We start from the raw sequence: 23,146 nt of genomic DNA on the forward strand, positions 1-23,146 counted from the left end.
GGCTGTGTATAGAATAGAACGATTTTATGGAGCAAATTGCAGAGAGCTGAATTCGGGAAACATGTTTATGTTTTGGGCTACTATCGATTACGGTGCTACAATTTGGGAAACACATCACATTCAGCCGAGAACACAATAGAGATATTTTATGGAGATGAAGAATCTTACAACGAACAGTGCAGTGGCATCAGATATGGGATTTGGTCGACAATGGAAAAATGTCTAGATTTCACAAGCGATCATGTGTCCAGAACTGATTGGTTTGTAAACTTTTTCAAGTGGGCAGATATAAAACAAGCGGAACTGAATTACATATGAAATTAGAAAGTTTAGGAAAATATTTATCCCTATTAGAAATACGTGTAACGATTTTGATGTCAAGAAGTTGGGGATAAATATACGCAGAACTATGTACAAAAAATGGAATGTTTCAGCCAACAAAGAGAACGTTAACATTGGAATCGGAAGGAACAACAACGGGAAGAGTTCTATGGATATACAACTTCTTTTTTATTAATATGTACAGCGTTTGGGTGTAGCTCGATAACAGTGTCAGTGGCCACAACGAAACGTCGCTCATATTAATAAAAGAAGTTGTATATCCATAGAACTCTCCCCGTATTCCATCACACCAACTTCTAAATGTCACTCCAAAAAGTTATAAGGAAGGAACAAGGTGCGAGTTTATTGCAACTTCGCCATAGGTGGCGCTGTAAACACCGAGTTCTGTACCTTGGTCTCACCGACATGCTCTTGCCCTTTATCTGTGAAACCACCACGCTACGTGGTGAGCCAGTCACTATACTTTAAGTCGTATGCTTCTCTCGAGGTAATACGGTCTGATGTACGCCTTTTGTAGCAGTGTCCCCCGAACCGGTAGGCGACACTGCTACTAAAACGTACATCAGACCATATTACCGAGGAGGGAGAAGTTACAACGTATTTATCAATACCACTATGTTAAATGTACAAAATATCATTTTATTTATTTTGAAAATCGATAAGCTCGCTTTCGACTATATGACATGTAAACAAAATGGCGTCTGCCCTCGACTGTATATTAAGGATCAATGCAATATATTCTGACAAACGTAAAACTGCTATAAAAATGGTTAATTATGTTTTTTAAGTTGAGTGTGCAAATGATTCAAAATTTAAAATACTGTAGTTTAAATAAAGCAGTGAAAGTCGGTAAAATAAATGTGTACATAGTGAACTCAAAAATGTGTTGAAGTATGTGAAAGTTTTGAAGTTTTAAGTTTTCTTTACAAGTCCAATTGATGAACCAGTCTATTAATCAGGTAGAAACCTACACATTTTTAGTAGAAAAAGGAAAACTGTTGTATTTCATGGTGCTTAAATTTGTTTGCATATACTCATCAACCTTACATTGATTTGTGTATTGCTGTTCATCTACGAGGTAAGACTTCAATAAGATGTCTACCCAGGAATGCAATGTAATTACATATATGATGTTTACATCTTAGCATTCAATTTGTATTGACTTTTGATCAAAAGAACTTTACGTATGTAAAAGACGTATCAAACAATGCCGCATACATGTTGACTGACCGCCTCCGTGGTGTAGTGGTTAGAGCGTCCGTCCGAAGAGCGGAAGGTCGCGGGTTCGACCCCCGGTCGCGTCATAACAAAAATGTTGAAATATGGTATTTATTGGTACCTGCCTGGCGCTCGGCATTGATGGGTACAACAAAGGACTAGTCGGCTCGTAGTCAGTATAATGTGTCTTTGTGTGGTATTCATGCTCAACTGAGACATGATATCTCAGTGAGCTAGCACTATAAAAACATCTGAAGTCTGGGTTAGTACAAGCAGCCGCACATACACACGCATGCACATATGAGTGAAATATTCTTAAGAACGACGTTAAACCCCATTTCATTTCACCTCACATGCTGACTGAGAAAAGAATCTGGCCAAACTTGACCCTAAATATATAATGCATGTCAAATCTTCCTGTTACTGGATTCCAAAGAACCTTAAACATCCGGGATAAAGACTGCATGTCGAGATGAAACGCGATCCATATTTCTATCAAAATAAGTGAAAAAGGTGACTATAGACTATATAGACCCTATAACAAATAAAAATCAATGAGCTCACAAGAGTCCTGTCTCACAAATGTGCACATTTAGGACAAAAGTCCATTTTTTTCACACACGAAGAATAGGGCAGGAGAGGTAGCTTTATGGTGCAGCCATCGGAGAATAATGAGAATAAGAGTTACAAACGAGGTTCTAAACAAATGAAGATGATTTAGAATTTTTGCAATCTCAGAAAGCAGCAAAGTTCAGTTAATGCAAAATAGTGGAGCACTGTCCCACAAACTAAACTCAACTATTCCCTCATTCAATCCTTGATCAGTGGGCATTCGTGTCTTACATCTTGTGACGATCGATGTACATCTGCAGCAACATTTCTATTTTCAAATATTGAGGAAAACTTGACGACAATACAAGCATATATCATCTGAAATGTTACTGAAAAACAATATGTGGAATGCTGGAGTTGATATCACCTGTAAGTGTGGGGAAAGGGCATTCAAACAGACGTACGAATCTCTCTGTATACAAAGGCAATAATTGTGTTCATTGTTTTGCCAATCTGCTTCTTCATGCATACGAATCGGAATTCTTCTTAGACGGGCAAAAACCAAAACACGGGAACTTTTTCAAGACGTCTAATACATCTTTAGGTTTACTGATGATCTAATTGCATTTGATAATGTCAGATAGCCACTTCCAGTCTTTGGTGTCCTCATTTCACAATTATTGAGGGTTCAATCGTTTTTGCTCTTTTAATCAAAATGTCTTAGGTCAGTAACAATTCTTGTACAAAGCTGTTTGATCAGGGTAAGTAATGTAATGCTAGAAGAACAAACCATAACTATCTATACTTTATGAAAAAAACGGGACGTTCAGTTGAACTTTCTGAAAAGATAATAAAATATCCAGGGTGGAAAGGTTTAAAAGATTGATTTTCGAGTGAGTGATTATTGCTTAATGTCGCATCATGAATTGTGCAGCTATTCGTGGCGCCTGAATATGTACACATCCAGACAAAACTTGGTAAGTTACGTTTATATCGCCAGTCTTTAAAACTTATCCACAGACACAACCTTTGCTAAAGTATCTGCATAAAAGCGTTGGTTGCTGATGATATCCGCCATGCTAAACTATATGCGACTTTGATAGATGATTAATTGCAACGTTAACTTTCCCAAGAATATTTAATCTGTACATGAAATTTACACTTAACGGGTAAACTGTAAGTAGCCCAGTATGTAACTATTAATAGCCAGAATATTGCCAGTGCGATGTAAATGTTTTCTCACTGACCTGCGATAGATGATTTTTTTCAAATATAAAAATTCTTCTTTATTCCGTGTATGTTGCAACGGCAGTAACTGAAGGCTAACGTATATACGTATTTGTTATTCTTGAAATACCGTGGTCATTAAAACACACTTGACAGAATAAGTCTGAAGAGCCCCTTTTACGACTGAAAAACGCATTTCGGGGCTTTAATTATACCAAGGGTTTCACGTTCACTGGGTCCTAGTGAAAGCCTGAGAAAGAAAGCCTCATTTGCTCTCACTGACATATACCCTCGACCCAGCACGCCTGAAACAATTGGGTGTATACAAGGCTACTTCAAATCCTCTTACAGAAAGATACCTCTACACAGCTTGTTTGTCCAGATTTAGACTTGTACAACGTCTTACCATCCAACGTGGGCATCATCGTGCCTTAATGAACAAACGGAACGCTCTTAAATTGTTCTCTTTTTCTTAAATCGCTGGGGGCATCTGGACAGATGTCATCTATATATTTTTCACCACGCAATTTGCTTAACGTTCTTATTAGATCCTGGAGTTTACATAGTGCTCAGATAAAGAAAAACGTCTTTGTGGTCTAGACAATCTCTTCAATTCCTGAAGATGAGGTTTTCTCAAGACAGTAGTAATTTTACATGAAAAACATCAAATAAGACGACAACAAACGTAGCATGCCCTTTAATGAGAATGTTGGATTCATAAGCAATACACACACACACACACACACACACACAACACACACACACACACACACACACACACACACATACACACACACAAAACATCAAATAGGACGGCAACAAACGTATCATGCCCACTAAATTGATATCGATCTTCCTCAAAACAGATTTCTTTTTCGCTTTCAGTCAACATGTGGATTTACTGACAAATATATATTAAGGGTTACTATGTCAGATACATTTACTCTCTTGTCTATGTCTGCATCTATGAAATTCCTAGCTTAGTTATAAAAAAATTAAAAAAATGATAAACACATAGTACGAAATGGTGTTTATGTCTATTCCCGAATCCTTAACGCTGTCGTTGAATAGACAAACAACTGGTTTATTTTTAACAACTAAACTCACTTGATCTAGCCGACATGTTAGAAATGTTTTAAGTGCACACAGTCATAAGAATAGATTAATTTACATTATTTGTATTAATTAATATAAATAATGTACTGACAATGTCAAATCCTACGTCAAACCAATTCACTGCCAGATTGTCAGACTGTATCAACTGAATCAACTGTATCAACTGAAACATGCATTATTCCCTTTATTGCAGTATAATGTGACCAGCTGCTCTTACAGCCTTGCATTCATCATGTTCCGGATCCGGAATCTCCTGTTCTATGGAACGAAGGAGGTTATATAATACCATGACTAACGATGTGACCAAGTATTCAATCAGTGTGTTTTCAGATAACTGACAAGCACATTTCCACACATTAACAAACTAATGAGGAAGATGGCGACGGAAAGAGAGTCTCGCGTGTATAGTGGATGTGTACGCGTGAAGTTAACTATGATTAATATTGACACAACAAAGTACAAATTTCATTTCCTGTCTCTTGGGGTTCAATTACTGAGTGGAATCCAGTTATAGTACTGAGAGAAGAAATAGGGCGAGAAAAGCACATTTTATAGATCCTGCCCTCAGTATACACACAACTTGAGGGATATCTTGTAATGCAGCTTTTGGAAATTTTATACACTTTGAAACCCAAGCCTATATGATAAAGATTATATTTGTGTAGTAAGACAAATGTTACACTTTGAGCTTAAAGTGTCTGCTATTCAACTGGTTTGTGTAATGTCGTTGTTTATTCTCGTGGTGGTTGAAGGATCTCAAATTGGCACACATAGTGTTACTATTGATCCATCATAATACTGTTCTTAGTGAGTGAGTGTAGTTTTACGCCGCACTCAGCAATATTCAAGCTATATGGCGGCGGTCTGTAAATAATCGAGTCTGGACCAGACATTCCAGTGATCAAAGCATGAGCATCGATTTGCACAATTGGGAACCGATGACATGTGTCAACCAAGTCAGCGAGCCTGACCACTCGATCCCGTTAGTCGCCTCTTACGACAAGCATGGGTTACCGGAGATCAATATTCTTACCCGGACCTTCACGGGTTAATTCTGTTCTTAAAATGTTGTTTGACGAGGGCATAAAGTTCAAGACCTCAGCAAAGCAAAGCAATGTTAGTAGTACATTGTACATGTGATATTCAGCGATGATCGGTGGTTTGCTATACTTCACGTTCTTGAGAGTATCTCCAGTGACGCTAAGATCGATGTAGAAAGATCTTGTAGTTTTTGGGGTGTATAGGGGTAGATAACTCTTTCCTCGCATATCGCATTACAAGAAGACCATCATATGTGTGATGATTATTATCCCTGCCCAGACCTAGTTGCAAGTTAAATAACTGTTGCTGAAAAGTTTACAACCATCACTGTCAGTATTGCTATAATAACAGCTCTTGTATTATATTACCATTGAATTCGTGCTGCGATTTCAATTTAAACTAGGTATACCCTTGCAGTGAATATTTTGTGAACGTAGTCAATTTTAGAATACAATTGTTAATTACATCACATTGGTTTGTTGTTCTTTACACTTTGGTCTCTTACGAACTGATTCGCGGTTAACCTTTTAGTTTCAACTTGAGAATCAACACATAACAATTTTAACAATTTTAGGAGAGAATATCACACCGGTCGTCGGTCGATTAAGATTAAACTTATAAAAAACTCAGAAAAAACTTCAAAGGACACGAGTGAGTGTGTTTAGTTTTACGCCGCACTCAGCAATATTCTAGCTATATGGCGGCGGTCTGTAAATAATCGAGTCAGGACCAGACAATCCAGTGATCAACAGCATGAGCATGCAAGCGACACGACCACTGAAGAGTTGATATACATGTTTATGTAGCAATGAGTGTCAGTAGGAGTCATGCACTTTCATTATACACAGAGCTTTAAAAGTAGTTGATATACGATTTATAGGCTGCACGTACTGCCAAATGTCAAGTGTGTCACGTACAATACAGACCGTAATTGTAGCCTGTTGAGTGTGTGAGGAAGGATGACAACGTTTAAAATAATTTTATACCACCCAAGCTGTCAAACGAACAATGGTATTAGGCGTGAGGAGTCAAAGCCTTCAAAGCAATACGTGTTTCCCCTGGTAACCACAATAGTTGTGGACTATAGATTTTCAGTGATCCAGTCATAGTTTGCATCCCATTTTCGCGTTTTGTGCAGCCAATATATGTATATAAAACAATAAAAGCTAAATCCAGATGCTGAATGAAAAATGTAGATATCATTTGAAAATGTTTTCCTTAATAGGCCCTGATGTTCTGAATTGCTGTAAACATATCATTTTTCATCATAGACCTGTTTTCTTTCTGTTAATGTCCATTTTAAGTAAAAGCATAAACAGAACACATTAACCTTGTTTAGCCAGTTGAAATGCATTATCAAGCATGTATTTCTTAAAAAACGGGTCGCGGTTGCACGTCTGGAACTATGAGATATAATTGAACCAAAAATGCGATTTGTCCATGTCAGCAAATTACTGTAAAATTAGAAAAAAAATCCCAACTAAGGTTAAAAAAGCTTGAGAATCCGAAAGGAAAAGAAACGATAAAACAGATGTGTAACCGCAATGAGCATTGACTTGTAAAATGGCGTCGAATTGAAAACATCTTTCATTTTACTTTAACAGATGCGTCATAAATGTGTAAGAACATAAAACATATTCTTTACAGAAAGTTAAAAGGTCAGGGACCTAATAATTCGGTTAGATTTGTCGTACAAAATGATGTTTCAGATTTAACGAGGGTTTTAGGAATTCTGAAATTAATATAAAATTCAAAATGTATTCAAAGGTAAAGAGCTAAGAAGTTGATGTTTTGTGTGGATGGCTATATTTAGACGTCATCATTTGCACACATTGTTGATCGTGATGTGAAATTTATCAACGCTTTATTATTCATCAGAAATTTTAATGCAGAATGGATCTCAATTGAAAATATCCATTAATATTGACCACTGACACTTGGTTGTGATTTTACACGCTGACCATCTTCCAAGTATCATGTCAACATGGGGATGGAATCACTCAATTTAGGCAATCTCTTAAGAGTGAGTGAGTCAGTTAGCAATATTCCAGCAATGTCACGGGGACACCAGAAATGGGCTTCACACATTGTACCCATGTGGGATTCCAACCCTGGTTTTCACAGCTGACAAAGCGAATGTATGAATTGGTTGAATAACACTTCCTCAGTAGGCAAAATGAAATCAAGTACAAAACTAAAATGAGTTGAGGGTTTTCTAGGACAAACATAGAATATTCATTACAGTATTATTTCAGTGAGTAAACCGAAAAAAATGATTCATAGCACCAAATTTGAGTTGAAACAATCAATCAACAAACAATCAATATCAAATTAGCGGAGAAACTAGACAGTAAATTGGTTGCATGACTTCTCCCTCATGAGTTAGTTTTAATCGCACTATTCCAGCCAGATAGCGACCAGACCAAGTCTGCAAGTAAAACTCATGATGGGTTTTAAAACATATTTATTCGCTTCGTATTATTTACAAAGTCATAGCACCAAATTTGAAAATTTCAATCAACAAACAATCCATCAAATTAGGGTACAGGTAAACTTCCCTCAGGTAGTTCACAATGAGATGCCAGACGACGCGGGAAAACAGACATATCGCTTCGTAATGTCCATCTCATTTGAAAACTCCACATCGAGTAGATAGTCATAGGATGTCCAAAACAGATAGTCATGAGTAAACCGACTGTGGCCAATACCTCGTAAAATTACCTTATCGCGTATTGGCTGACAACCCAAGCAGGTATAACTGATTCTTGGTTTCATTGCATGAAGTTTATTTCTTCCTACCTGGGTGCACCAGCTTTTTGCCTGAGGGTCAGAGTATAACATTTGATAGTAGGTTTGAAATCACTTTATGGGATAAGCAGTGAGCATAACGGTTTGTGAAGTGCTGATTTAGCTGCAGCATCGGCTTTTGTATTACCTGCTATACCTACGTGACTCGGTCAGCAGAGGACGATGTCACATTGGCCAGTAGAAAGATCTTTGTAAAGTTTTAATATGTCCAGGATGATAGGGTGACTCAATGTGACATTTTGCAGTGCCTGAAGGCAAGACAATGACTCTTAAAAAATGATGAAGTTTTTGGAATGATTCTGCCGTTAAATATAGGTCAAAGCCGTGTAGATAGCTTTGGCCTCAGCAGTGAAAATGGAACTATTGTCGGGGATTCTGGAGGAGACAGTCTTGTATCCTATAACTGTGGCACTGGCAACTTGGCCATCATCCTTAGAACCGTCTGTAAAAATGGATCCGTGAGTGTTATACTTGGGTCGTAACTGGTTATATTCCTGTTGGAACACCAAAGGACTTGTTTCTAACTTTTTGAGTTTGGTAAGGGTAAGATCCACTTGTGCTTTCACCATAAACAATAAGCTTATGCCTGAGAATATACATATGTGTATATATGTGTGTTTGTTGCACAGAATATAACTGGATTGAATGTATGTACACATATATACATACACACACACATATATATATATATATATATATATATATATATATATATATATATATTGCATACATAAATAAAACAGAATGCCTTTTTTTCTCCAACATGTTTCGTTCCTATTTTACTCTTCAGGAGATTGTAGTAGTTACAGTATGACGTCATTACATATATATTGTGACGTCATAATAGGGACAACATTCTAGAGCGACAAGGTCACAGCTTGCAATGGTTTAACATTGGTTTGTACTTGTCTATGAAGTAGTGTTCTTTTTAAAATTCGTTTTACTTTGTCCGAATTTTGAACTTGATAAAAGGAAATATTGTAAATTTAACATCGTTTCCTTTCGCACAGACATCTAGATGTTCACCAGTGGGATACATTGGGTTTCAGGACACTTTATTTGTTGTTTGTGGACACGAACCCGGCTCTTAAATTTTCTGATTGACCAATATACTGTTCATTACAGCCTGTGCATGTTATGACATATATTATGCTTTTGCAAGAGCAGTCAAAATTCTGTTTTACATAGAATTCTCCGTGTCTCGTGAGAAAGTTACAGAGTGTCCTTCAACAATATGTCGACACGTTCCACAGTTACCTCTGTTGCATCTAGACACAGTAGGATTTGACAAATTCTGTTTCTTTGAAATAAATTTGGCTTTGTTAGTATCTTTTAAGATTCTGATTTTGTCTTTTTGCTATTTATTATTTTTCTAGATTTCAGCATTGATTTCAGTTTTCATCTTGTTCTAAGATGCACATATTTGTTTTATGTTCTGGAACACATTTGGGTTCAACGGATTATAAGTAGATACAAAAGCAATTTCTTTTTCCTCATTGGTTTGTTTCATTGTTCCTGTCAAAAGATCGTCTCTATTAAGCTGTAAAGCTTTTATATATTCGTCTTCAACAAGAGATTTTGGATATTCCCGTAATAGTAAAACGTCCTAAGTTCATTCAGTCTTTGATTGCGGGTGTCTTGGTTTGAAACTATTGTACATATTCTTCGTGCCAGGTTATATGGTAGACTTCTTTTTGGTGTGGCTCGGAAGGCAAGATTTGAAGTTTAAATATTGTTTCGTATCTGTAGGTTTTGTAGAAGATATATCTGTGTCCAATTTCCGCCCCGATTTGATGACCATTGTGTCTAAGAAAGCTGTTTTAGTTTGATCTGCCTCCATAGTGAAAACAAGATTTTCGTCCATGCATATTTAATAGTTCGTAAAAGTATTAAGTTTCTCCCTCAGAAAATTGCCAAATTATGAAGCAGTCGTCTAGAAATCTTTTCCAATTTTCCATGAAATAATGGGCAACATCCTTCCAAGAATTTGACTGATTTTATGCTTGAACTTTTCCTCCAGATATCCTAAGACAAGCGTCGTATAAGTCGGCGCCATTTTGGTTTCCATGGCTGTTCCTTTAATCTGTTTATAGTACTTATCGTCAAAAAGAGAAAATATTGTTTTTAAGATGAATTCAACGCTTTCCAAAATGAATGACTTTGAAATTCGAATGTGTCCTTCACAACGGTTTAACCAATAATCCAACACTTTAATTCCAGGCTGTGTGGGATATTTGAATACAAATTTTTACATCAAAAGTTACAAGTTTGTTTTGTTTCATTAACGTTTTGTGGTAAAGAGGAAAGGAAATGCATGGTGTCACGAGTAAAACTTTTAACATTTGATGAGATTGGTTTTAATAAAATATCAATGAAATTACTTAGTCTATGTGTAGCACACGCTGGGCCTGCAATTATAGGTCGGAGTTTGAAATCTCCCGGGTGTTCCATCCTCAACATAGCTGCTTTTAGGATTTTTACATTGTCTTATGATCTCCTTTACTTTTATGAATTTTGGGTAAGCCATAGAAATTGCTCGATTTGCAGTCAAAATGTGTTATATAATTTAATTCCTTTGATGTCAGCTCTTCTTGAGTACTGACTGGTTAGGTTCTTTAAATTCCGGAAGTACACTGTCTGACTCTCTTTTCACTGCACGGGACATAAGTACCTTCGTCCAGGAGTAAGTCCATTGCCATGTGTTTGTAGTTCGTTGAATCCATTATCACTGTTGCTCCGCCTTTGTCAGCTTCTTTTATTATGATGTTCGGATCATTGGCCAAAGAGTTTAAAGAATCTCTCTGTTTGCTGGTTATATTCGAGTGTTTCTTGTTTGCGTTAGGAATTATTGGATAACTGTTTATTTGATCCACAAAAAGTATCCAAATGTTTGTTTTGTCCCTTTTGGCGCACCAAAAACTCTTATTTCTAACTAGGGATTCCTCCCCATTTTCACACTCGAAATTGGACACAGATATCTTCTACAAACCTACAGATACGAAAACAATATTTAAACTTCAAATCGAGCCACACCCAAAAGAAGTCTACCATATAACCTGGCATCGAAGAATATGTACAATAGTTTCAAACCAAGACACCCGCAATCAAAGACTGAATGAACTTAGGACGTTTTACTATTACGGAATATCCAAAATCTCTTGTTGAAGACGTAGATATATAAAGCTTTACAGCTTAATAGAGAGACGATCTTTTGACAGGAACAATGAAACAAACCAATGAGGAAAAAGAAATTGCTTTTGTATCTACTTATAATCCGTTGAACCCAAATGTGTTCCAGAACATAAAAACAAATATGTGCAATCTTAGAACAAGATGAAAACTGAAATCAATGCTACAAAATCTAGGAAAATAATAAATAGCAAAAGAAGAAATCAGAATCTTAAAAAGATATATATATATATATATATACATATATATATATATATTACCATGCAGAAAAAAATGCGACGAAAAAAAACTTTCTTCTGTAGACTCGATCTGTAGACTACTATCAAAAAAGCCAAATAATTGTTTGTATCAGCCAGTAGTTTGCATCGTTGGTATGGAATTATCTCCCTTGGGTTCAGGGATGGCTTGATCACGTGACCTCGTTGCTAGCAGACGATACCGAAGCTTTGCTATGGCGTTACAAAACAACAGAAATGGCATATTATGAAGCAGGTATTACATCCGTAACTAGACTTGTGAAACTGACGGGACTGCGTTGGGCCTCTGTTTACCGAAATTTGAAGAAATTTGATGCTGGGTTAGGGACAGAGCGACAGGCTGGATCGGGACGTCGTGCTACTCTTGGGGCAAATGACAGACGACGTATTGACGTCTGGCGGCAGCGTACCCAAACTGGTTAGTCTGTCTCACAGTCCCTGAACCACATTATTTTCCCTACTGCTAAGCCCTCTCTGCAGTGCTAAAGCCCTAAATAAAGCAAGTCTAGATTTCCTCAGGTTCTGAATCTCTGGTCCTTCTAGGGCTCCTTTTCAATTTAAATGGGCTTGTTTGTTACTATCAAAATTATATATATTCAGAGACTAAGCATTAGTCTACCAAACTGGTCTGCAAAACAGCTTGCCGTGAAGGCGTCAAGTCAAGGAACCCCTAAGGTATCAGAATGGACAATCAGAAGATCTTCAAAGCAATCTGGATATGTCAAGCGAGTGCCGAAGAAAGTTCCATTGATGACAACAGCACATATGGGGAAAAGGCTCGAGTTGTGCAGGGAAATGCAGGGTACAACTTTTCAAATGTGATTTTTACGGATGAATCAAAGTTTCAGTTTTATAGGATCACAAGAAAGAGGTGGTCAAGAGGTGGACGTAGCTGCAAAATTGTTCCGAAGTTCTCACCCAGTGTCATGGTTTGGGGTGGTATATAGGCAAACTCGGGGTTATGCCCCTGCTAACTATTACAGGAAGGATGGATTCTCGCAAGTACTGTCAACTTATACAAGAAGGCAGCAGTAGTATACACAATGGTGGTACGGGACCAGGTCCCCCCAAGGGCTCAATTTAAAAAATTGAGCCCTTGAGGAGTCCCTAATCCCGTACCACCATTGTGTATACTACTACTGAGTTGCATGCAAAATTTGATGAAAATCGGTAGAATAGTTTCTGAAATATTGACTTTTAAGTGAGCATGGGGTCGGTCAGGAAAAAGGCTCGGGTCGCCTCAGGGGTGGTTGCTGCTCCGAGTGCTGTGGGCGGACGAGTCTCTCTCGGTGTGTCTCTCTCGGCTTAGTGTACGGGTGGCTGGCTGGCTGGCTACATTAAGCAGAAAATGGGCATGCAAGACTGATAAAAAATCATGACAAAAAACTATCATCACACGGGGGGTGATGTGTAAGGGACTGTGTCGTGAGGTATGATCATCAACTCCTCTCTGACGAATGCTCTCGGCGGTCCGTCTTTCAAGTATTACAAGCTCGGTTTCGCCGTCTTTGATGTCGACAAGGTCTACGTTGTACGTTTTCATGGAGCATATCGTATCGGTGGCGCGTTTTCTGCTGTCTCCCCCTTTTTCTACCGGCTGGTACAAGTACCTTATGCTGACCTGGTCCGGTAATGTTTTCTCGCTTGGCTTGGCTTCAGTGAGCTCCTGCCATACCTCGTTTCACCTGGACTTTGTGCTTGGCCAGCAGTTGTGACACAGCTCCCATGAACTCTCGTCCGGGATCGACTTGCAATACAGTAGGCCATGTCAAGCGACTGCGTTTGTATATGCGTTCTAAGGCTTTGGCGACTTCGTTCTAATCTTTGGTCATCAACGGTTCGGCTTCCTTGTAGCGACTGGCGTACTTGTAGGTTTTACGCCTCACCCTGTCGTGAGGGAGAAACAGGAGGTCGGCTTGGTGAACGCGATTCGGCGTTGAAATGTCGAATTTTCTCCTTGGGATGTACTGAGGCGCCAGCAGGTAAACTTGCTAGATGGCTTGTTTTTTAAGCCAAGCTTTGGCAACTTCTTCCGAGACTCTAGTGGCTTTGGCGAGTTTCGGGATGGCGTCTGTGCCTTTCTTGGGTTGTAATAAATTTTCTCCATGATGTATGTATTGCGTGTGTTTTAATTATTTAACAGGGTGTTGTGTACAAACGCGTAAGTGGTGACTCCGTCGATGGCGATCCATCGTTTCGTGTACAGTGAGGTCTTGTTGATTCTCAGTCCGTGTATCCTGTGTCCGTCGCTTCTCAGCATGTTCATTTGGTGTTTGAACATTTTATACTTGAACAGGGCTTCCTTGAATCTGGTGTGCTTGATGTGTTTTTTCACCACGTATTTATTCTCGTCTTTTGCCTTCCTGATTTTGTCGCCTTCGGTGTCTTGGGTCTCAAGCCGACGTATTCGACGATCGGGTGCCGCACATTAGTCATTCATCTTGCCGAGCATTTTTTTTGTTGACTTGGCTGTGTATAGGGTGATCTTTAGGGTAGTCGCTGGTGTTGTACAGATCGTTTCGGCGAGCTGTTTCTTCAGTCGTTCTCGTTCTTGTTTGCTAGTGATCACATCGTTTTCTCGCAAACAGTCCTCGAACGAATCCCTGTCCTTGCAGTGAAACAGGGTGACCCATCGCGTCTGTTCCTGTAAATCTTTCAACACCGAGTTGAATTTCTGCGTCAAAATCCAAACGCTGTGCTTCGTGTGTCCAGGTACGACAGTGCGTCTCGTTTTTTAACCATCTCCTTGTTGGCGCTGCAGTCGTCCAGGATAAACAGAGTTGATTCTTCTTTCAGTTTGTCGTGGTAAGTGCGCAAACAGTGCTGCAGACGAGTTCCGGATCGATTTTGTGCACGTCCGGGTCAGTCATCACCTACCGTCTTGTTCACCCGTAAAGTCGGGCAGAGAATGACGATGTGGTCAAACACGTCACGATAGTATCCTTCCAACATGTCCAGCACGAATGCCGTCTTGCCGCACCCCGTCTGACTGCACACGATGGCGCAGTGGGGATTGCTAGGTAAATCAATAAATGGCTTGCACGAATCTTCCATTGTCTATATTGAGTTGCGCGCCCATAATCATGTACAAATATAATTTTAACTTGCCGGCCGGATTTTGAGCTTTTTTTTGTGATTTGGATGGTGATCCCCTCGCTGCCATTGTCGATGCGACTTCCGCTGCCGTGTCGTCTGTGGATCTCATGTCCAGCCACAGCGCATAATACTTAAACAGGTACTTATGGAGCATCACGTAGGTGAAACCCGTCGTTGTCTTCCGGCGAGTGTTGCTTGATGGCCAGTAGTTTTTTTATCTCGTCCCACTGCTGGCAAGCTCGTATGCCTTGACTGAACAGCTGGTTGGGCACGACCTCGACGGTCACTTCCACTTTCGTGATCTTGGGATTGCAAGTGAGTACGCTGTCACTTCGAAACAGCTTGTATTCCGCCACAGGAATGATTAAGATGCCTTTCATCGATCGAGTTGGCACGTTTAGGTTGATGTTCCACAACGTGTCGCTCTTGTCCTTAACGATCGTCCGATGTCGCAACACGCGTGCAGGATGGAAAACTTTCCCAAGTACTGGGTGCGAATCTGCCGGGCCAGCTCCGTGCTCGTGACCATGTCGAACTCCAGAGAGATGTTGTCGACGACGTAGCTGGCCTCGGTGTCGTCCGGCATTAAGATAACTTGCCGTAGTCGTTGAACATGAGTTCGTATTCCAGCCTGTCGCCCAGCGTGGCCTGGTAAAATGGCATGTGCCCCTCGAGCAGCTCGAAGTCGACCGGTATGCAAACCCGATTCCCACCTTTCGTTATTTGGTCTGGTGTGTAAACTTTTTCAACACGTAGGTCATTCGATTGGTCGTTATCACGTCTAATTCCTTGATACACCATGTCATCGCGTTCTTCCGAGGTTCTCCAGAGGTCCATGCAACAGTAAAACATGTCGCTGTCGTCGATGCTCAGCACCTCATTCCCGCTGATTTTGTTGGGGGTTTTCTTGACGATGGCACGACCCAGGTAGTTCACGATCGTGCGTTTGTCGTCCGCGGACTCCAACGTGATGTGAAAAGCCAGTCGAGTTGTGCGGGGACGATGACGTCGTTCGCACCTAGGTTGGGGAATCGAACCAGCAGCGTTTGGTTTTCATCGATCATGCCCGTAATGCGACATTGTTTATATTGAAACAATGTATATTATAAGTTTAATATAAAAAAAAATGGCTGACGATATTCCCATGGACGATTAAGACTTACACCAGCTGAACGACGACGATGATGTAGCAGACACCTCGTTCATGGGGACACCGTGGGCAACAAGCTTTTAAGTAGGCCATGGACGAATATTACGATGCTTTAAAGTGCGATAAAAATTAAGGGACGGTGAGATTGAAAGCTCATCCAGAGGTCGATCTCATGAACAAACACACGAGAAAAACGAACTAAACCTGCGAGATTATGGCGGCGGCGCATGACCTTAACAACTTCCGCTGAATGTCGTCCGAGATCTGCAAATCGTACTCGGTGGTGGTGCCGATTCTATAGAAGTGCCCCTGTGTGCCATAGAAGCGTCAGACCAAATCGCAAAAATATTAGTCACGTACTCGAACGAACCCTTGCCTGAGTTCGAATTTCCTCTTAGAGAACTTCGATGTCTAGACAAAGCCTTGAAAAACGTGTGCAGAGAACTTGTGAACAACATGGGTAAACTGAACGAAATCAACGAGCACATTGCTCGCGAGAAAAGAAAACTTAGGATCGTGGACGACAACGAAGCCATGAAAACCATCATCGAGAAAAGATTGTGCGACCTGGAAGACGAGAGACGGACCAGATTGGAAGCCGCTTCCTCCAACCGGGAAGCCCTCCGATCACAAATCAGCCGCGTGCGCGAAACCATCGACCGAGTCTTGAACGAGGACACCACGTTGGCCGACAGGATCCGAATTCTGTTCCGGGTACAAAGGGATCACCATCGCCAGCGTTCTGATGGCTTTGGGCTTTATCATATCGACCCTGGTCGTGTTGCTGATGGGCGGTGGTGGTACAACACCAAGCCCAACACCAACAAGCCCATCAGGCGATGTCAGAGACTGGATAAAAAACCCATTTGAAATCTCTCGGTGAAGCCCTGGCTAAAATGGCCGGCAAAGCCGTCGAAGCGCTGCCTGGCATCTTGGGCAGCATCGTTTCCTGGTTGTTAGGCTTCTTGTCGAAAACGGTCACGTGGCTCATTCAAAACCTGTGGGCTTTCATTGTCCCTGTGGCGGGTCTGGTGTACATCGCCAGGTATTTTTAACCAAATGAGACACAGTCCGACCGCGATCCCACCGACCACCAGAGCTGTTTTACGATCGACGTGCCGCTGATTATTTGCCTGCACGTGCGGGGGCAGCTGTTGCTGATGCTGTTGTTGTGGTGCTACTTCTACTTCCGGTGGTGATGCCACGATGCCCGTTTCGTACTGCGGCACGACTCGACTCGCGTTATTGACGTCCTGGTTCAAACCAACCTTTTGATCAGCAGTCGCGATGACGATTTCATTGTTGGAGCCCACCACTCTGTTCACCCTCAGTCGCATGTCGCTCGGAGCCATGTACAGTCCCGCGCCGAACACGTAGTCGACTTTCGACCGGGCGTATTCCAGTGCGTTTTCATAGCGTTCGATGGCACTCGGTAGATCGACTGGTCTAGCAATAGCATCCTCGATGTTAGCCACTAACTGTTTCTGAGCGTCGTAAGCCGTCCCTTCACGACCCACGATGCTGGAACGCGTTTGCGTCTGAGCGCCTAGCACGGCCCAGACGTCCGTTCGAATCGAATCGTTCAATCTGATGACACCGGCATGAGTAAACCCTTTTGAAGTGTCCAGCATGAACATTTTCCAATCGTCCGCGGGTCCCTGCTCAAACCTCCAAACGCAGTAAACCTTGCTGTCGTCGAAAGCCATGTAATCGTCGTTCCACTCGTTCGTCTTGACGTAATGATACGACTTGTAACCCCAATCTTTCACTAGCTGTTTGCTGGCTTCCGCGAGAGACATGTTGTGAACAATGGGAATGCCCAAACCGTGGTTCGGACCCGGCAAACGCCAATCGACCGTCTTCAGATCTAGTTCACCGCAAATGCGTTCGTATATACTCTTCATTATACTCAGAACTTTAAAAGTAGTTGATATACGATTTAAAGGCTGCACGTACGCGCACTGTCAAATACCAAGTGTGTCTCGTACAATACAGACCGTAAATGTAGCCTGTGGAGTGTGTGAGGAAGGATGGCAACTTTTAAAGTCATTTTATACCACCCAAGCTGTCAAACGAACATTGATATTAGGCGTGAGGAGTCAAAGTGAGTGAGTGGGTGAGTTTGATTTTACACCGCTTTTAGCAAAATTCCAGCAATATCACGGCGGGGGACACCAGAAATGGTCTTCACACATTTTACCCATGTTGGGAATCGAACCCGGGCCTTCGGAGTGACAAGCGAACGCTTTATCTACTAGGCCACTCCACTGCCCCGAGGAGTCAAAGCCCTCAAACAAAAGTGTTGATAACATGATTTTACACAATTGCACAAGAAAAAGATCGACTTTACTTGTTGATTTTGTTTAGATTTCTTACAAGGATTAAAAAGGCATCGCCACAACGCAACAGAAATTACTTTCCAGTTAAAATTGTGTAGCAAAGCGCATGCACTGTCGGACTATAAAAATCCAGATTACTTCCGGAAATCGGCATTCGTTTTGATTGAAAGAATGCACGCTGAAGATTATCAATCTTCTGTTGCCAGACGTCTGAATGTTGCAGCCCGTTACAACCAAACAGGTGTAACAAATGACCGTCCCCGTACAGACAGACCTCGAGTCACCACTACAGCCCAAGATTGGTACATCCGGGACATCATTTGTGTGATCGTACTGCCACGGGTGAGAACACAGAAGCCAGGGTGCCTGGACTTCGGAGGATATGCCTGTACGGGTTGAGAGAGATTGAACTGAGACCCAGGAAGCGTCAGGGTGCCGTCGGACGCTCAACGTCTCCGAGTAACATTATCCGGTCAAATTTCCTTGATGTAAAGATTCATGTTCTAAAGTTTATTTGTGGACGAGTTATACATGTTTGAAAATACATCATTTTCGCAACAGATTTCTGGGTTATGCGTTTCTTTTTTTTAATAGTATATTATAAAAACAATAACAGCTAAACCCAGATTAGAATGAAAAAGGTAGATATCGTTTTAAAGTTTGAAATTGTTTCCTGTATAGGCTCCTGATGTTCTGAATTGCTGTAAACATATCATTTTTTATCATGGATCTCGTTTTTTTTGTTAATGTCGATTTTAAGAAAAAGCATACAGACATTACTTGATCATTCACACTTTCTTCTTCTGATTTCTGTAAGGCACCTTGCTCAGCCAGTTGAAATGCATTATCAAGCTTGTATTTAAAAACAAAAAACAAAAACGAGTTAGAGGTTGCACGAGTGGAATTATGAGACATAATTGAAACATATTGCGATTTGTTCATGTCAGCAAATTTGAAATTACTTTTCTGTAAAAATAGAAAAAATCCCAATTAAGGTTAATGAAGCTTGAAAATCCGAAAAGGAAAAGAAACGATAAAACAGATGTGTAATCGAAATGAGCCTTGATTTGTTCATGGCGTGGAATTTAAAACATCTTTATTTCATTTAATTTGACAGATGCGTCATAACTGTGTAAAAAACTTAAAACATACTCTTTACAGAAAGTTAAAAGTTCAGGGACCTAATAATTCGGTTATATTTGTCGTAAAAAATGATGTTTCAGATTTAACGAGGATTTTTAGATCTAGGAATTCTGAAATTGGTATTAAATAAAAACTGTATTCAAATGTCATAGAGCTAAGAAGTTGATGTTTTAGTGTGGATGGCTTTATTTAGACGTCATCATTTGCACACATTGTTGGTAGTGTGGTGAAATTAATCAACGCTTTATTATTCATCAGAAATTTTAATGCAGAATTGAGTCATCTCAATTGACAATATCCATTAATTTTGACCACTGACACTTGGTTGTGATTTTACACGCTGACCATCTTCCAAGTATCATGTTAACACGGGGATGGAATCACTCAATTTAGGCAATCTCTTAAGAGTGATTTAGGAATATTCCAGCAATGTCACGGTGGGGGACACCAGAAATGGGCTTCACACATTGTACCCATGTGGGATTCCAGAATATTGAATGTATGTACATATATCCATACACACACACACACACACACACACACACACACACACACACACACACACACACACACACACATGTACACACACATGTATTATGTATACATGTATGTAAATGTACACATGTACACACACATGTATGTATGTATGTGTGTGTGTGTGTGTGTGTGTGTGTGTGTAATTAAATAACAATTGAATACCTACCTACACCGATGTTGAACATTAGATGTTAAAGAAGTATCATCCCACGTATTAGGACAATAGTTTTGGTTTGTTTGAAGCAAGGCGTAATGATTTAATTGATTATCAATGTTTTCTCTATCTGACATTTGGCAGTTCAAGGCGCAAAAGGATACACGCATATTATGCAGACATTTTGAATCGTTTTGTTCAATATAACTGGAAACTAGACAGTCTGCATTGACTCTGTTTTGTTATTATCTCGATGCAACGCCCAGTAACAAGCCGCCACAATAGTACAATTGCAATGCAGACTGGTCAATGATGTGATATCTGTTTTGTTATTATAATAAACAGCTAATCTGGTTGACGTATTTGCTTATTTAATAAACTGATCTTACGCTTAACTATTGACACACATAGTTATCTGCCCCTGTCACCTCGCAAGACATCATCGTAGCCTCCAGTGCTGTCATTCCAAGAAATATAATGTCGATCCAGTTAGCTGTGGAATTGACTGACTGACTGACTGAATTTGGTTTTACGCCGCTTTAAGCAATATTCCAGCAACATCACGGCCAGGGACACCAGAAATGGGCTTCACAAATTGTACCCATGTGGAGATTCGAACCCGGGTCTTCGGCGTGACGAGCCAACGCTTTAACCACTAGGCTACCCCACCGCCCCAGCTGTGGAATTGAGGCGGTGGGGTAGCCTAGTGGTTAAAGCGTTGTTCCTCACGCTGAAGACCAGAGTTTGATTCCGCATATGGGTACAATACGTGAAGCCCATTGCTAGTGTCCTCCGTCGTGATGTTGCTAAAAGCGGCGCAAAACCATACTCACTACTTGTGTAATTTCCTTTTGGCTTTATAATTAGCTAGGTATTGATTTCTGTGTCACTAGTAGGTTATTTGTACCTTTCTTGGTACTGACCAGTACTTCCACAGTATAATCATATTTCATGTGAGGTTAAACCCCATTTCACCTCACATGCTGACTGAGAAAAGATATGCCCAAACAAAGCATTTGTACAATCAACTGTTGACTTAAACTAAAATGCAACTCAAATCTTTTTGTTACTAGATTCTAAAGAACCTTAAACACTCGTGATATGGTGCATATGTCTGAGATGAAACGCGATCCATATTTCAATTAAAAAAGAGGTTAGTAGAGACACTATAACAAATAAAAATCAATGGGCTCACAAGAGTCATGTCTCACAATTTTGTTTGCTCATTTAGGACAAAAGTCATTTCACACGTGAAGAATAGGGCAGGAGAGGTTGCTTTATGGCACAGCCATCGGGGAATAATGAGAATAAGAGTTACAAATAAATTCTAAACAAATGAAGAGGATTTAGAATTTTTGCAATCTCAGAAAGCAGCAAAGTTCAGTTAATGCAAAATAGTGGAGCACTGTCCCACAAACAAAACTGAACTATTCCCTCATTCAATCCTTGAGTAGTGGGCATTCGTGTCTTACATCTTGTGACGATCGATGTACATCTGCAGCAACATTTCTATTTTCAAATATTGAGGAAAACGTGACGACAATATAAGCATATATCATTAAAATTTACTGAAAAGACAATATGTGGAATGCTGGAGTTGATATCACCTGTGTAAGTGTGGGGGAAAGGGCATTCAAACAGACGCAGGAATCTCTGTATACAAAGGCAATAATTGTGTTCAATGTTTTGTCAATCTGTTTCTTCATGCATACGAATCGGAATCCTTCTTAGACGGGCAAAAACAAAACACGGGAACTTTTTCAAGATGTCTAATACATCTTTAGGTTTACTGATGATCCGATTTCATTTGATAATGTCAGATAGCCACTTCCAGTCATTGGTGTCATCATTTCACAATTATTGAGGGTGCAACCAACACGTCTCAGGTCATGTAACAACTCTTGCTCAAAGCTGTTTGCTCAGGGTAAGTAATGTAATGCTAGAAGAACAAACCATAAATATCTCTATTTTATGAAAAAACGTGACGTGTATTTGAACTTTCTAAAAAGATAATAAAATATCCAGGGTGGAATGGTTTCAAAGACTGATTTTCGAGTGAGAGATTATTGCTTAATGTCGCATCGTGAATTGTGCAGCTATTCGTGGCGCCTGAGTATGTACACATCCTGACAAAACTTGGAAAGTTAGTTTTTATTACCAGTCATTAAAACTTATCCACAGACACAACCTTTGCTAAAGTATCTGCATAAAAGCGTTGGTTGCTGACGATATCGGTCATGCTAAACTATATGCGACTTTGATAGATGATTAATTGCAACGTTAACTTTCCCAAGAATATTTAATCTGTACATGTAATTGGCACTTAACGGGTAAACTGTAATTTGTAGCCTAGTATGTAACTATTAATAGCCAGAATATTGCCACTGCGATGTAAATGTTTTTCTCACTGACCTGCGATAGAACATTTGTTTTCAAATATACAAATCCTTCTTTAGTCCGTGTATGTTGCAACGGGAGTGACTGAAGGCTAACGTATATACGTATTTGTTATTTTTGAAGTACCGTGGTCATGAAAGCACACTTGACAGATTAATTCTGATGAGCCCCTTTCACGACTGAATGACGCATTTCGGGACCTTCATTTTACCAAGGTTTTCATGTTCAGTGGGTCTTAATGAAAGCCTGAGAAAAGAGAAAGCCTCAGTTGCTCTCACTGACATATACCCTCGACCCAGCACGCCTGAAACAATCGGGTTTATACAGGGCTACTTCAAATCCTCTTACAGAAAGATACCTTTACACAGCTTGTTTGTCCAGATTTAGACTTTTACAACGTCTTACCATCCAACGTAGGCATCATCGTGCCTTAATGAACAAACGGAACGCTCTTAAATTGTTCTTTTCTTAAATCGCTGGGGACATCTGGACAGATGTCATCTATATATTTTCACCACGCCATTTGCTTTACGTTCTCATTAGATGCTGAGGTTTACACAGTGCTCAGATAAAAGAAAAA

At 40.2% G+C, this 23,146-nt stretch overlaps 1 long non-coding RNA gene across 1 annotated transcript; it reads right to left on the minus strand.

Annotated features, from left to right (window-relative positions):
* Nucleotides 1–10,954: 10,954 nt before the first annotated feature.
* On the minus strand, nucleotides 10,955–16,186 carry LOC124274922. Its single transcript, XR_006898082.1, has 3 exons — nucleotides 16,175–16,186; nucleotides 15,075–15,084; nucleotides 10,955–11,132 (listed from the first exon to the last, which is right to left on the minus strand). It is a non-coding gene; the product is annotated as an uncharacterized LOC124274922 (long non-coding RNA).
* Between the last annotated feature and the right edge of the window lie 6,960 nt (nucleotides 16,187–23,146).

The sequence above is a fragment of the Haliotis rubra genome, unplaced genomic scaffold, assembly GCF_003918875.1.
Source record: "Haliotis rubra isolate DU_JTF1 unplaced genomic scaffold, ASM391887v1 Scf196, whole genome shotgun sequence".
NCBI classification, from domain to species: Eukaryota; Metazoa; Mollusca; class Gastropoda; order Lepetellida; family Haliotidae; genus Haliotis; species Haliotis rubra.